We start from the raw sequence: 13,349 nt of genomic DNA, 5'->3' as shown, positions 1-13,349 counted from the left end.
TGTGTGTGTGTGCTTTTTTTTGCCTGATTTGGTATCACTATTACATTTGATTTGAAATCATAGACTTCTCTGTAACGGAATACACAGTCGTTCAGGGAATTTTTTTTTTTTTTTTTTTTTTTGGATAAGCTCAGTATTTAAGAGAATCCGTCTTGATGGGTCTCTTACTGCTTCAGGACTTAGCTGTGGTAAATGTACATTTTCTGAGGAAACCATTCAGGGTGTGGAGGTTTTGAAATTGTTTTCTACGGAGCTGTACGCAGCACTCTCTTGCCTAAGGACTAAGAACCATTCTCTTCGGCAGTTGAAGTTGTCTTCTTTTCTTTTTTGTTTTTGTTTTTTGTTTTTATTTTTTGTTGTTATCTTTTCTATAACAATATCTATGGTTTCTATTCTTTTCTGTATTTACTAGCCTTGTGGAGGCTTGATGTCTCCTGTGTGTGTGTGTGTGTGTTTAAATCTCATTCCGTGGGTTTTTAGGTTGTCTACTCTTGAGTCTGTGTGTCCGTTATACCATGTCCCTCAGTTTCTGTTTTGCCAACACCCGATCTTCCCTTTCCCGGTAGCGCCCCTCGCTCTCTGTCCCCACCCCTCGGCGGCCTCCGGAGCTGCCCGCTCTTTCTTGCTGATGCTCGACGCGTTCAAAGATGCGAGTTTTCTCCGAGGCCCACGTCAGCCTCCTGTGGCAAGTGCTGGTGAGTGGCCCCGCGGCTGCCGTGACTTCGTTGCTTTGTTACCGGTTCTTATTCTTTCTTTCAGCACAGTTAAGAGTTTCTGGAAGCTCCCAGATGGTTCAATAGCTTCCTGTTCTCCCCTTTTTGGGGATCAATTACCGATTTTCCTGCACCGCGGTCGGGGAATCTGGCCCGAGTGATTTAAACATTGAAAAATAGTTGATCTTCAAGATGTTCCTTCCGGTCCGGGATCTGATTTAATGCCCCAGGCCAAGTCTCCCGGGCAGATATAATTAAATGATTCACAGGGTTTGAAAACCTCCACGTGACGCGTCGGGGGGAGCAGTCTGCACCGCAGAGCCAAGCGCGTTAGTCACGCCACTGGATTAGAACATTTCCTTCATTCTTCTGCCGCTCTTGATCTCCCCGAGGCTCGGGGCCCTTAGCCGCCGCCCCCTCGGCTGCACTGAGCTCTGTCCCCTTGGGGTGGACTCAGCCACCCGAGGCGAGGCAGGGACGCCGCCGACTCAGCGTCCACGCGGCCCAGACGGAAGGGCAGGTTCAGTGTCCCGAAGATGAAATCCCGAGCCCCCGGCCGCGGGTTGCACACGACCGCACGAGACGCGGAGCAGATGTCACTTGTTGGCTGAATTACAATTTTTCACATGAAGGAAACCTTTTGATGGGATTCTCCACATTGCCAGGTGGTCTTGCACTTTTTTCTGATGATAACATTTGCACCTGTGTTCTTCCTTTATTGGTCTACCTGGTTCATCCACCCACACTGGGCGCAGAGCCCCCCTCCCCCCCACTGCTGTCCACGGGGTCCACCCCGCGGGCTTGGCTGCTGTTCCTGCAACAACAGGGACTTGGATTCCGTCTTTGGGCCTATTCACTGGTTGGTTGCCCTAATCAGGTTTTGCTTTGTCTGCTTTTTATCTTTTATTATGCTTCCCGGAGCTTAACATTTCTGTGCTTTACTCTGATTGCTATTACATTTCTTTTGTTACATTGCTCGGGTTTTTCTTGCTTACTCTTTTTCTTTATTTAAAAATAAGACATTTTAATGTGACTGGTGGCTACCTTAAGCTATCAGTGCATGTGTTTAGGACTGTTTCTCAGCCAGCATTAATACGACATCAGTGATTTTTTCGTTTGCTACAGAGTGAGACACCTTAGCATACTTAATTTTCTCCTCCCCTGCTTCTGACCCTCACATTTTGCTTGAATAATGTGGGTGTTTTGAGCTCTGTTTTGTGAATATATTTCAAGCGTTTTGCCCTCTTTGCAATAACTATTTAGGTGCTTGTACTCTCTTATGTAAACACATTAATTATCTAAACGTTAATGTCTGACTTCCTGGTCTGGATACCTATCATTATGCCTTTTGTTTCGAATCTTCTTCTACCTGTAACCTTAATTTTCATCCATTTCCTACTGATCTGACCTTCTTACCTGAGCCATATTTTCCAGGACACTTTCTGAGTCCTGCTATTCATGAACACATCTCTTTGTCACTCACATGTGAGCACTGGTTTGAGAGAAGAGAGAACTCGTGGGTCGTGCGTGCACTTTCCACTCCCAAAAGTCCCGGTTGCTACCTGGCTGAATGGCTGTCCTGAATGGGAATTGTGATGTTAACATTTTTCCCTCCATCATTAGCCACTGAGGTTTCTCCACTGACCTGGATGCTGCAGGACTTCTTCCTAATTCCTGAAATTTGACCTCCTTGAGGTTACCTCTGGACTTTGACCAGCTCCAATGTAGGAGGTCACCGTTTACATAAGTAAACTTGGAGACAGATTTTCTTTTTTAGTGACCACATTTGAGAAATATATATTTTTGAGACCCAGTGCCTCCGTGACCTGTGGGATGCTATTGAGCAGTCTAACATACTTGTACTTGGAGTTACAGAAAGAAATAAAATACAGAGTGGGATACACAAAATATTTGGGAAAAAGAGAAAGGCAGAAATTCCCCTAAATTGGGTGAAAAGCACAGATTTATAGATTTAAGATCAATGAGCCCTAAACTGGGTAAAGGCAAAGATAATCACCGGTAAGCACACCACAGTCAAATTGCTAAAGTGTAAAGAGAAAGAGAAAATCTTGACTATGCAGCCAGAGAGAACGAGTCCCACCTCCAGGGGAAGATGGTGCTGTCACAGCCAACTTCTTGTCGGGAATGATGGTGTCTAGGAGACAATGGAAACACATCCTCTCCAGAAAAACTGTCAACCCCAAATTCTGTATCCATCCAAGAGGGAACACAAACAATTCCTTCAAAACCTAACTTACCAACAGTGACACTCAAAGACATAGAAAATCCAGGTAGCCCTACACATATTAAAGAAATCGAATCTGCTATCAAAAACCTTTCCACAAAGAAAATCCCAGGCCCACATGCTCTCATTGTTAAATGTTATCATGTATTTAAAAAAAAACAAAAGTAATTCCAACCTTACACAAACTGTTTCAGAAAAGCAAGGAGGACGGACACATTTGATCCTTTTATGAAAGCCAGGATGATCCTCATACCAAACCTGACAAGAAATGACGAATCCAGACCAGAAGCCTATGAACACAGATGCAGAAATATCTTTTTTTTTCATTAGAAAATCAAATCCAGAAAAAAAAGGAAGAAAATCAAATCCAGGAATATATACCAAGAATAACATATCAGGACCCAGTCAGGTTCGTCTCAGGAGTGTGAGGTTAGTTTGTCAGAAGCCAATCGATGCAATTCAGCACATTGAGAGAAAATAGGGGGGACAATGTGCTCCTGAATTGATACAGAAGGAGCATTTGACAACACTCGGCATTTATTTAGGATAAAAATTCTCGCAGACTGGGGCACCTGGGTGGCGTAGTCAGTTAAGCGTCCAGTCTTGGTTTCGGCTCAGGTTGTGATCTCAGTGTGGTGAGATCGAACCCCGGGTTGGGTTCTGTGCTGGGCATGGAGTCTGCTTGAGATTCTCCTTCTCCCTCTCCCTCTGCCCCTGCCCTCTCTTTCTCACTCTCTCTAAATAAAAAAATTCTTACAGACTAACAACAGGAGGAGGTTTCCTCGAGCTGATACAGGGCGTCTCTGGAAACTTCCAGTTAACTTTATACAAACACTGCAACACAGAGTGGTCAGCCCCTAGTACCAGGAGCCATGCGAGGATGTGTGTCTCCGCCCCTTCTGTAAACACCGTACTGTGGGTCCCAGCCAGCGTCACAGGGAAAGTCTGGAAAGAAAGAAGTAAAACTGTCTCTGTTCACGGCTGTCATCACTGTTTGCACCGCAGATCCTTAAAGAATCGACAAGAAGCTACTCTAGATATAATAAGTGAATTTAGGAAACACACAGGATACAAAGTCAGCATAAAGAATCAGCTGTATTTCTAAATACAGCAGCAGATACTTGGAAAAATAAAATTTAAAACTCTTGGGAACGCCCGGGTGGCTCAGCGGTTGAGCATCTGCCTTTGGCTCAGGGTGTGATCCTGGAGTCCCGGGATTGAGTCCCACCTTGGTCTCCCTGCATGGAGCCTGCTTCTCCCTCTGCCTGAGTCTCTGCCTCTCTCTGTGTGTCTCATGAATAAATAAATAAAATCTTTAAAAAAAAATTTAAAACTCTTACTACAATAGTGTAAAAAAATAAAAGTACTTAGGAGTAAGTTTTAACCAAGCACACGGAAACCTCTTTGCTAAGAACCTAAACTACTGCTGAAAAATTAAGGGTGATGTGAATCGATATACCCTGTTCCTGGATTGTGAGACTCCATACTGTTAAAACGTTAATTGTCTCCAAATTGATTCCTTCCCAATCAAAATGCTGAATCACTTAAAAAAATATATTTTATTTATTTATTTGAGACAGAGAGGGAGAGCACAAGCAGGGTGAGGGGCAGAGGCAGAAGGAGAAGCAGACTCCCCGCTGTGCAGGGAGCCCAACGCGGGACTCGATCTCAGGACTTGGATCACGACCTGATCCAAAGGCAGATGCTTAACAGACTGAGCCACCCAGACGCCCCTGAGTCATTTTATAGAAGTTCAGTCTTACTTCTGAGAAGGATGTGAAAATGCAAAGAATCCCGAATAGCCCAACAATCTTGAGGCCCAACGCAGTTGGATGGTTCACACCACCCGACTTCCAGATGGACTGCAGGTTCAGCAGTTGGGACTGTAGGAAATTGGTGTAAATACAGACATTTATGTGAATGGAGCAGAACGGAAGCCCAGCTGCACACACGTGTGGTCGACTGGTTTTTTAAAATCGAGATGAAATTCATATAATGTAAAACCGCTCGTTTACCAAGTGTCTTAGTACAACCATAATGCAGTGGACCACGGTTAATTGATCTTTTATGCCAAGGTAACGAGAGGATTCAATCAGAAAGGGAAATTTTTTTCAACAAATAATTGGAACAAGCAGATAGACAGGTGGGGGGGGGGAATGAACTTCAGCTCTTGACTCACACCACACACAAAGGGTTGGAGATGGATCACAGATAAAACCGTAAAAGCTTGAACCGTAAAACCTGCAAAAGAAAACAGGAGACGGTTTTCCTAGGAAGGGCGCAGAAAACAATACACATCAAAGGGAAAACGGATAACTTCGGCTTCGTTAAGATTGCAAACATCTGTTCATGCAAAGACACGGCTCAGAAAATACGGTGCCGGCCACAGACTGCGAGGAAGGATCCTGTGCGGATCTCTAACACGGGACCTTTGTCTGAAATACCTTTGTCTGAAAGACCCTACTAATCGCCAACAAAAATAAACACCAGGCAGCATTAGTCATGAGGGACACGCAGTGACAACCGCAGCGAGATAGCATTTCTCTCCCGCGAGGCGGCCGGAGTTAAAAATCACCGACAGCCCCCAACAGTGGCAAGAGTGCGGGGCAGGTGGACTCTGGGACGCGGGGATGGGGCCGTGGGGTCACCACAGCCACTTGGGGAAAACTCTTCGACCATTTCTTATAAAGCTCAGTGTACGTCACCCTCCGACACGGAAATTCCATTTGTTGATGTCATTCCGAGAGGAAGGAGGACGAGTCTGGGGAAGGACCTGTGAGAGCGCGTGCCCAGGAGCTCCGCCCGTTAAGGCTAAAGGCCCAAGAGCCGCTCAAGTGTTTTTCAACAGGAACAGGGACAAACAAGTGGGTGCCGGACGCGCCCGATGCAAGAGGGCCCGGCGGTGAAAGGGACACAGGGGGTCCCGGGGGAGCCTCAGAAGGTTTTTGTTTTTTAAGATTTTTAAAAAAATTTATTTCTTCATCAGAGACGGAGAGAGAGAGGCAGAGACCCAGGCAGAGGGAGAAGCAGGCTCCCTGCGGGGAGCCCGACGTGGGACTCGATCCCGGGACCCCGGGGTCACGCCCTGGGGCGAAGGCGGATGCTCCACCGCTGAGCCACCCAAGGTATCCCAAGGGAGCCTCAGAAATTTAAGTGAAAGAAGCGAGACCCACAATAATTTGTATTTATACGAAATCCAACAAGAGGCAAAACGGACGAGTGGTGACAGGAATCCGAGCCGAGCTGGCTCGCGGGTGGGCCTGGCGGGAGGGCCGTGAAAGGACGTTCCGGGGCTGTGGGAACGCTCCGGGTCGGGCTGCGGTGCTGGGTGGCGGGTGGATCCGGTCATTAAGACTCACCGACGTTGTGTCTGGACACATGGGCCCTCCGCCCTCCGTGACCGCGGTGAGGTCAGCCGTCTGTACAGGCTGTCCTGCACCGTGACCTTCCCGGCGACACCTTGAGCTCACCGCTCACGCCCCCCCACCCCACCGCCCCAGCACCAGCCTCAGGGCTCCCGCCTGAGCCTCTGGGGTCGCCGTGGTTGGTGTCACCCGCCCCAGGAACGCGTTGGCGAGCAGAGTGGGCGCTGCCGTCCTGGAGGGGCCTCCCCTGCCTGTCAGGCCCCCGTCGTGGTGGTGGCCACCTGCTGTCTCTGGGGAATGGGCCCCCGTCCCTCCCGAGGCCCCGACGGACCAGCAGACCGGGCGGGCCCATGGAGGAGGGGTCTGCAGGCCCGCCCCACGTCAGGCTTTGGCCCAATGGGCAGAGGGACGCCCCGCCGGGACACAGTGGCCGGGCGTGACCGTGGGGTCCCTGCCCGCAGCACGGGCCTGGGCGGAGGCAGCTCCGCGGCACCGTGGGGCTGGGCCCGGGGCCAGCCTGGGGACACTCCAGGCGGGGAAGTGGCAGCCGAGAGCCCGCTGACCAGCAATCCGAGACCTCGGTCCACGTCATCGAGGTCCCCCGGGGTCACGGGGGCTGCAGCGTGCTGTCCCCAGCCCCGCCCCGCCTGGCGGGGGCCTGCTCACTCCGCACTGGCCGTGCGGGAAAGGGGACCGTGTGTCCCGGGGACGGCGGCCAGGCTCCCTCCCAGGATTGTGCTTGAGGAGCGCGGCTGGTCGGCAGGAGAGGCCTGTCCTGCACCCGGGTCGGCCTGGCCCGTGCCCGCCACACCTGGCACGTCAGCGGGGGGCAGGGCCCTCTCCCCGGCTGCGGGCGGGGGTCTCGGGCTCCTCCCAGGTCTCCTGGGACCCTGCCCACAGAGACCAGCCCCGCCTAGGGCTGGAGGGGACCCCCGACACGGGGGAAGACACGCCGGGACCCCAGGGAGAGGCTGCGGGCGGGGGGGGGGGCGGGGGGCGGCGTGACTCTCGCAGACAGGGGCCTCAGTGCCCCCCATCTCAAGTCGGGACCGTGGGGGTGGGGGTCGCGGGGCCCAAGGGCACAAAGCCTCCTCTGTGGCAGCGCCCGTGGGCAGCAGAGAGAAGTCACAGCGGCTGCTTCTGTCGTGTTGTCAGTCGGCAAAAATAGACGGCGACTCGCTTCCCGGAAGGGCCGCGCGTGGGTCTGGGCCAGGCTGCCGGCTGCCCTTGGCCTGCTGAGCGCCGCCTCCCTCCCGCCCCCGCCGCCTCGCGCTTCTCCTCCGGGAGGCCCCCCGCCCTCCCTTGGGGTCCCGGGACCCCTGTGCCCACAGGCCCCTCCGGGCTCCCCGGGCCCCCCGGGCGTGCTGAGATGCAGGCCTGCCCCGGGCCGGGCGGTCAGTGCTGTGAGCGCAGGCCCGGGCTTACCTGGCGCCCAGGGCAGGCTCTCGGGGTGACCCTGGGCACGAGCTGGGGGGCAGCAGGAGCACGTGGCTACCGCCAGTCTACATTCTCACTGCCGTGGGCCGTGCCCCCCAGGGGGGTCCCTCACTGACCCTCCCAGAGCCTCCACCACGCTCAGGATGCAGGACCCTGCATGTCCAGCAGCTCCTGCCCCAGGCCTGCCCCTGGCTCGGCCCCCAGCATGCAGGGTGAGGGGTGCAGGCCAGGCGGCAAGACCAGAGAGGCCCACATCTGCACACGGCCACTCCCCCTGCTGGGCCCTTTCTGCCCCCCCCACACCCAGGAGCTCTGCGGGGCCCTCCCGGGCCGTGAGCACAGCCGGGGTGCCTGGCGCTGGGCTGGGGGGCCGTGTCTAGGGGGAGGCTGCCTGCTGCTTAGCTCAGGGCGCCCAGCGGGGCACAGGCTGCTCTGTCCAGGCCCCAGGTCATCACCAGCTCATCCGGGACCCCCAGTCCCGAGGGAGAGGAGCAGGCAGGTGCACTGCAGTGTCTGGGAGCAGATGCTCACGGTCCATCTTTGGGGCCCTGGAGCCAGTGTGGTCACAGGTCACAGGGCCTGCCCTGGCCACTTTGCCTGCCTGGCAGCTCCCTGTCCTGCTGCCTTGGGGGAGGGGGCTCCGGCCCCGTCTGCCCCCAGAGCATCCCCGCAGCGGTGCGGGAGCGCCCCTCCAGAGCCCCTGACCCGCTGTGTCACCAAGGCCTACGGCGTCCCTCCCGAGGGGCAGGGCAGACAGCTCGGCCCCAGAGCTGGACGGCAAGGCACCCGCGTCAGGGCAGCAAGGCGGGGGAGGGAGGGAGGAGTCTAGTGGGCATCTGACCACGGAGGGGGGTGCACGAGGCCTGCTGCGCAGCAGGACCCTCAGACCCGGGCAGGCCTAGCTGGGCTCCTGACCCTGCAGGAGACTGAGGCACCAGCTGCACGGGGGGAGCCATGTGACGGGCGGGGGGGTGGGGGGGCAGGGGTTTGGTCATCTCCAGGATCCAGAACGTAAGCCAAACAGGACAGTCCAGGTCTCAGCCCCACTCCCACGCCTAGTGGGAGCTGCAGAAGCGCGGTCCCCAGCCCCACGGGACGGGCAGGCGGCGGGCGGTCAGCCTGGAGGAGCAGGTCCGGTAGGAAGACATGGGCTCCCCTCCCACCTCCCCGGGGCCTTAGGAGCGCGGCAGGGCGTCTCGGGGGGATCTCCGTGCACCCCTGCGTTGGGATGTCAGCGCTTGGACCTGTGAGCTCTGAGCAGGACGCGGCCAGGCCTGGGCTGGGGTGACCAGCACCGGGGTGCGGGAGGACATGGGCCCCGCCGCCCTCCCTCCTGCACCTGAGCTCCATCCAGGCATCATGGGCGGGACGCAGGGGTGGGGGCCGCATCAGGAACTCCCGGCGGAGACGTGGTCCCGGGATGCCAGCTGGACCAGATGGGGGACCCCAGCGGGGCTCTCGGGTGGAGGGACGAGGACACAGGCCAGCTCCGTCTGGGGGGCCGCCTCTCTGCCCACTCAGTCCTTTCCTTCCGTGGATTCCTGGAGCCTCCAGGCCTTCGGGCAGCTCCCCGGGGCACAGGCTACAATGTCCCCCGAGGGCTCTCCTGCCGTGGGGCAGGCCATGGGGCTTCAGCTGGGCCAGGATGTGCGCTCACGGCCCTAAGACCCCAGACAGGGAGGCGGGACCCCAGGCCCAGGTGGAGAGGTGAGGTGGACACTGACCCCCCGGCCTCCCCACAGGCTCAATTGGCTGGGCTTTGGGGTGAGCCCGGCAATCCGGGTGCGAGTGCAGGGCAGGGACACCCACATGCGGGCTCCACCCACCGGCACCAGGACTGTCACCGCCCACAGCCCCGCCCGGGTCCCAGCCCCAAGCCCAGGGTGGGAAGTCCATGCAGCAAACGGGTGGGGGCCCGGACGCAGCCGTGGGGTCCGACCCCAGAGTGCTGCTCTCTTGCCACCCCCCTGGGGGGATCGAGGGGCTTGATGAATCACACCCCCTGCCCCCCCACTGCAGGCCCTCCTGTTCTCCAGCCCCCCCCCCCAGCGCGTTTATGTCCCACTTACCTCCTGCAGCACAATTTGGAGGTGGATGTAAAGAAAATTCTGATCTTTTAAAATAGATTTCACAGAGGAGGTGGAGGAAGAGAAAGGGAAAGATGCGTTCATCCAGCGATCGCTTTTAAAATAGGCCAGCGGAGCCCGGGGTGCAGGGGAGGCCGCGGGGCCCCACCTTCCGTCCAGCCCGGGGTGGTCCTTTCTCCCAAGCCTGCACACTGGACTCGCTGAACTCGCACTCGTGGCTGGGTGTGTGTGGCGGGAGGCGGTGAGCAGGAGGGAGGCTCGGCCCCCAGCGGGTGTCCTCCCGGGGCTGGGCCTGCAGGTGCGGGTGGGCATGGCCGGGGCCGACCCCGACGGCTGACCCCGACGGCTGACTCCGACGGCTGGCAGTGGGGGGGCTCGGTGCTCGTCTGCGCACAGCCCCCCAGAACCTCCTGAGGGTCGCGCCCCGTTCGCTTCGCAGGCCCCATGCGTGCAGACTCTAGCTTACAGGGGTGCGGCCTCCGGGCAGGTCAGGCCAGCGGGGCTCCTTGTGCAGAGTCACTTCCCGGGGCCGCCCTGCCCACCGCGGTCCCTGCCCCCCAAGGACCACCCCCCGGGAGGGAGCTTCTGGCCTCCCCGAGGAGGCGCTCCTTTCGCCGGGCTGCCGTGCCACCGGGAGGTCCAACGGCCAGCGCCCCGCTCCCGTCCAGCAAAGGGGCGTTGTTCTGCGTCTGGCATGCTTGGCGCACCAGGGACAGGCGCCTTCCTCAAGACTTGCTCAAAGAAAAAAAAAAAAAAAAAAAAAAAAAAAAAGACTTGCTCAAAGAAACAGGATGACTGACTGGCTTATAGGATTGGAAAATGTAGGGCTTCAGGCACAGCTGGATCCAGGAGGCTAGGGGACGTTATCACGGCCACTTTTGCTTCCCCTCTCTCCCTTTTCCTGTGCTCGGCTGCCCTGTGTGGCTTTATTCTCAGGCAGGCTGTGTCTCCAGGCCATGAAAGCTCCACGCACACAGCAAGTCTCCCTTTTCACTATAATTCTAAATCTCCCACAGGCCTGAGTGGTAGCCCGTGCCACGTGCCTGTGCCTGTCCCCGGGCTGGTCAGGGGCTCCGCGGCTGGGCGGTGCTCACTGGGTGGCCCAGGTCACGTGTCCGCTGCCGCATTCATAGTCCCTCCAGGATCGCTGGTCGGGGGAGAGGGTGATTTTCAGAGGAGCTTCAGGAGTGAGGGGTGGGCACGCAGACCCCACCACGCCCACTACATGTGGCCTTTCCGGGGTGGCCAGCGGGTCTCCATGGAGAAGTGTCTAGGAGGGTAAAGCCCAGATAGGAAAGCCTGCGGCTCCCCCTGCCAGCCTCGTCCTCCAGAGCCCGCGCCCCGCTGCCTGCACCTGCCCCCCAGAAGGCCCCAGCAGGCCTCGAGGGGCGCGTCCCCCTTGCCAGCCTCGGTCGCAGGAGGGGACTTGCTGAGAGCAGTGACCGGAGGGACCGCGCAGAGTGAGGCCTGTGCAGACGCGGGCTCGGGGGCACTTCGGGTTCTTCCTCCAAGAGGCTGCGAGAGTCGCCCTCTGAGGAGCCCCGCGCGTCCTTACGTGCACTTTCCTTTTTATCGAGTGAGAAAGCGACACAAGCTGCTCCCGGCTTCAGCTCCAAGCGGCAGGGATGACAGCGGGAGGCTGTCGTGGAAGGTGGCCGAGGTTTGGAGACACGGGCGCGGCGGCGGGCGGCACGGAGCCGGGGGTCGGCGGCGGGGTGGGAGTCCCGGCCTCGGGAGCCGCGGTGCGTCCGTGGGCAAGTGGCCACGCTCTCGGGCCCCGCGTGAGCTGCTGCAGCGACGCTCGCCGCGACCCCTCTGCACGTGCTGTGGGGTCGGGCGCCGGTGGTCCCCGCAGGTCCCTCCAGCCCGGGTCCTCAGGGTCCTGAGCTCTGGCACAAGACCAGACGAGACCCGGGCATCGAATAGGACACACAGCCCGGGGTCACCCCCGAGAGCCAGCCTCCACCTTCCAGATGCCAGTCTGGGGGCAGAGAAAGGGGGTGCCTCCCAAGCAGGTGGAAGAGGCCAGGTGGGCAGAGAGCATGGGGAGGCCCTGGCGCCTGCCTCGAGGGGCCGGAGGGAAGGGGGGGCAGCAGACGCGCGGGTCCTTTATGCAGCTTGACCTGAGCTTGACCGTGAGGACGGGCAGAGGGGCCGCAGCCCCGGGGGCAGGCCCGAGGGGGGCACTGAGAACGGGGACACCCGGCAGCCCGTGCAAGGGCAGAGGACGCTGGAAATGCAGGCGCGGGGCTGTGGCTCCATGGGGGAGATTCGCCGGGGCCGGGTCCTCCTCCGCTCCCGGGGGACGTGGGGCGGGGGCATCGGGCCCTGATTGTCTCGGTGGAGTGGGGCTCAAGGTTGTGGCTCCCGGAGGGAGGCGAGGAGGACTCCTGAGCCCTGCGGGGGGCTCGGGCCTGGAGGGCCCATGGGTCTGTCGGTTTAGGGAATCCCTGCATCGTGCTCGGCAGCGGGCGCCGTGGGGGTGACCAGGGACGGGGATGGGGATGAAGGGGGCCGACCCGCCGTCGTACGGCCTGTCCCTGGGCGCTCGGCCCCTGGCAATGGGATTTGAGGCTGAGGACCCGGAAGGGGCCCCTGGGGCTGGGTGGGGGCTCTTCACGACCCAGGCTCCCTGTCGAGCCTGACGCGCGCTCACTTCTGGGCGCTCCCGGAACACGCCTCTGGCTCCGAGGCCTCCGCAAAGTCAAAGCTGACTTCTCCGGGTCGGGAGACGAGTTAGCAAGGCCGGACTCTGCCCAAGCGCGTGTCAGCCAGCGTCTCTGAAACCGTGTCCCCCTCCGGAAACAGGGATGGCTTGCTCCCGGGGGGGCGGGCGGGGGGCCCCGGGCTGGGGACGTTCCACGTCGCACGTCCTGGATGGGGTCGATCGTCCACAGGCCCCAGGACCCCAGGCTGGAATAAAGAAGAAACTAGATTTCCTCGGCCTTTGGGAGGTTACGCTCAGCAATCAGCCTGAGGCAGTAAGAGAAGCTGCCCTGGTGGGAGCCGCTGCTCCGGGAGAGACCCCAGCTTGGGTGGAGGCGCCGAGACGGGGCGCTCGGTCGGAGACCTGGACCCTAACCCCTGGAGGTGACCTCGCCCTGCCTCCCTTTGGGTGAGGGGGACGCCTGTGCCTTGCCCGCTGACGACAAGTCCTGCTGCCCTGGGCGGTTCCCCCGGCGCTTCGGGTCCCGGCAAGCCCCGGCCGCCCTGGGGGACGTCTGTTCCCGCCCCGCGGGTCCTAACCTTGCCTGGATCTGCACCCCCCCCCCCCCCCGGCCCCCGGGCCCCTAGGGGACCCTGCTGTGAACCAGCACGTCAGGCGTGTGGCTCCACGGGTCCCTCCGGCATCCCTGCCCCCCGGGAGGCTCAGAGAGGAGGGTAACACCAAGCCGGTCACAGCCTCGGGCTGCAGAGTGGGTTAACGGGCCCCCCACCCGATGACACGTCCCTGTCACGGTCCCCGCTGACCGTGCATGTGGCTTTCTGTGATATTTGCGGG

This window comes from Canis aureus, chromosome 24 (genome assembly GCF_053574225.1).
Source record: "Canis aureus isolate CA01 chromosome 24, VMU_Caureus_v.1.0, whole genome shotgun sequence".
In the NCBI taxonomy this organism is placed as follows: Eukaryota; Metazoa; Chordata; class Mammalia; order Carnivora; family Canidae; genus Canis; species Canis aureus.
This window is presented reverse-complemented; position numbering follows the sequence as displayed.